The sequence below is a fragment of the Orcinus orca genome, chromosome 3 (genome assembly GCF_937001465.1).
Source record: "Orcinus orca chromosome 3, mOrcOrc1.1, whole genome shotgun sequence".
Lineage (NCBI taxonomy): Eukaryota > Metazoa > Chordata > Mammalia > Artiodactyla > Delphinidae > Orcinus > Orcinus orca.
The window spans coordinates 135854651-135857953 of NC_064561.1; the positions used below are offsets into that span (position 1 = coordinate 135854651).

Consider the following 3303-nt stretch of genomic DNA (forward strand, 5'->3'; position numbering starts at 1 on the left):
AGGGGAGGATCCTTCCTTGCCTCTTCCAGCTTCTGATGGCTCCAGGAATTACTTGGCCCATGGCAGCCAAAGACCAGTTGCTACCTCCATTTTCACATCACCTTCTCTCCTTTCTTATGACACTTATCATTGGAATGAGGATCCACCCAGCAATCTAGGATGATCTCATCTCATGATCCTTAACTTAATTACATCTGTAAAGGGTCTTTTCCCAGTGAGATCACATTCACCAGTTCTGGAATTAGGACATGGACATATCTTTTGGGGAGCCCCCATTCAACCCACTACACGCATGTAGGCACATAGTAGAGAAACCTAACTCAGTTCCTGTTTGTCTGTTTACTTTCCATCCTTTAAACAACACTGTCCAATAGAACTTTCTGCCACAACGGAAATGTTCCATATCTATGCTGTACAACATGGTAGCCACATGTAGCTACTGAGCACTTAAAACGTTAGCTAATAGAATTGAATGACTAAATTTTAAAATTTTTATTTAACTTTAAGCAACTGAAATGTAAGTAGCCCAAGTGGTTAACGGCTGCTATATCGGACAGCCACAGTTCTAAAATTTTTTTGTAGGATTTGCTTTTTATATTTTTTTTCCAACTTTATTGAGGTAGGATTGATTGATAAAAATTGCATATATTTAAGGTCTACAATGTAACGACGTGATATATGTATATATATTTAAATGCTTACCACAATCAAGTTAATGAATATATCCATCACCTCACACAACTACCTTTGTCTGTATATGTGTGGCAAGATTGAAGATCTACTCTCTTAGCAAATGTCAGGTATACAATACAGTACTACTAACTATAGTCACCATGCTCTACATTAGATCTCCAGAGCTTATTTATCTTAGAACTAAAATTTGTGCCCTTTGACCAGTATCTCCCTAACCCCACCCCACCCCCACCCCTGGCAACCACCATTCTACGCTCTGCTTCTATGTCCTCAAAGTTCATACGTTTTTTCACAAATGGCAGGATTTCCTTCTTTTTATGGCTGATTTTTATTCCATTGTATACATATATACCACATTTTATTTATCCATTAATTATTCATGGGCTTAGGTTGTTTCCATATCTTGAAAATTCTAAAATTCTGACAAGGCTTACCTACTGTCTTCTCCTTTCCTGTTTTCTTTTTTTTTTTTTTTTGTGGTACGCGGGCCTCTCACTGTTGTGGCCTCTCCAGTCGCGGAGCACAGGCTCCGGACGCGCAGGCCCAGCGGCCATGGCTCATGGGCCCAGCAGCTCCACGGCATGTGGGATCCTCCCGGACCGGGACACGAACTCACGCCCCCTGCATCGGCAGGCGGACTCTCAACCACTGCGCCACCAGGGAAGCCCTCCTTTCCTGTTTTCTGTCCTTACGAGTTTACACTCATTTCTTTATTGTCCTTCTCATGAGATTATAGAAAGTAGCAAAGATAAATACATGAGATTGTGGAAAGTAGCAAAGATGAATACATGTATTCACAAAAATAAATACAAGTAGCAAAGGTGCTTAGTCTGCCATATTTAACTGGATGGCCCTATCAATTATCATGGAACTAGCTCATATTCTCTCATTATGATAAAAACTATCATGGGAAGGGGAGTTCATTAACAAATTCAATATTTGGGTGGCTTTTTCTGGGTCATTTTAGCTAAGGTCTCAATCTTAGGGCAGAAGAAAAATGGAATAATGGTACCTTGAGACTGCAAAAGCCAGGGTCGGCTGCCCATATTAATGACTCTTTTGAAAACGTACACTATTTTAAAAGAATATGGAAGTCATTAGGCAGGTAGAATGTTAGATGATGTTATTAACTTTGTTACCACACCATATGAATCAGACATAAGTACAAGGTCAAGTCTGACTCAGGCAACAAAGATTTCACAAAGATTTTATGAATTTTAAAATTAAAATTATGTGCTCGCTTCAGCAGCACATATACTAAAATTGGAACGATACAGAGAAGATTAGCATGGTCCCTGCGCAAAGATGATGCGCAAATTCGTGAGGCGTTCCATATTTCACCCGCACAGAGGATTGGTGCCGACCAGCAATCACCAGCCTGAGAGGCTTGTCTGCTCACCCGCCGGGGCGGGCAGAGGCTGGGAGCTGAGGCTCCGGCTTCGGAGGTCGTATCCCAGGGAGAGGACTGGGGTTGGCTGCGCGAACACAGCCTGAAGGGGGCTAGTGCGCCACAGCTAGCCGGGAGGGAGTCCGGGAAAAAGTCTGGACCTGCCTAAGAGGCAAGAGACCATTGTTTCCTAGGGCACGAGGAGAGGGGATTCAGAGCACTGTCTAAACGAGCTCCAGAGACGGGCACAAGCCGCGGCCATCAGCGTGGATACCAGAGACGGGCATAAGATGCTCAGGCTGCTGCTGCAGCCACCAAGAAGCCTGTGTGCAAGCACAGGTCACTCTCCATACCTCCCCTCTTGGGAGCCTGTGCAGCCCGCAACTAGCAGGGTCCCATGATCCAAGGACAACTTCCCCGGGAGAATGCACGGTGAACCTCCGGCTGGTGAAATGTCACGCCGGCCTCTGCCGCCGCAGGCTTTCCCACATCCGTACCCCTCCCTCCTTCCGGCCTGAGTGAGCCAGAGCCCCCGAATCAGATGCTCCTGTAACCCCATCCTGTCTGAGTGAAGAACAGACGCCCTCAGGAGACCTACACACAGAGGGGAGGCCAAATCCAAAGCTGAACCCCAGGAACTGTGCAAACAAAGAGAAAGGGAAATCTCTCCCAGCAGCCTCAGGAGCAGTGGATTAAATCTCCACAATCAACTTGATGTACCCTGCATGTGTGGAATATCTGAATAGGCAACGAATCATCCTAAAATTTAAGCGGTGGACTTTGGGAGCAACTGTAGACTTGCGGTTTGCTTTCCGCATCTAATTTGTTCCTGGTTTTATGTTTCTCTTAGTTTAGTATTTAGAGTTTATTATCAGTGGTAGAATTGTTTATTGATTTGGTTACTCTCTTTTTTTTTTATAGGTAAAATTTTTTTTCCTTTTTCTCTTTTTCTGAGTGTGTATGTGTATACTTCTTTGTGAGATTTTGTCTATATAGCTTTGCTTTTACCATTTGCCTTACGGTTCTGTCTGGGTTTCTTTGTTTGTTATTTTTTTACTATAGTTTTTAGCACTTGTTATCATTGGTGGATTTTCTTTTTGATTTGGTTGCCCTCTTCTTCCTCTCCTTCTTTCTTTTTTTCAAACTTTTCTTTTAAGCCATGTGGCTGACAGGGTCTTGCTGCTCCAGCCGGGTGTCAGGCCTGTGCCACTGAAGAGGGAAAG

General features: G+C 43.9%; 1 non-coding gene across 1 annotated transcript; it reads left to right on the forward strand.

Moving 5' to 3' along the window:
- The first annotated feature begins 1926 nt into the window (after positions 1-1926).
- LOC117203437 (U6 spliceosomal RNA) lies at positions 1927-2033 on the forward strand. The gene has a single exon (XR_004486186.1). It is a non-coding gene; the product is annotated as a U6 spliceosomal RNA (small nuclear RNA).
- Positions 2034-3303: the final 1270 nt, after the last annotated feature.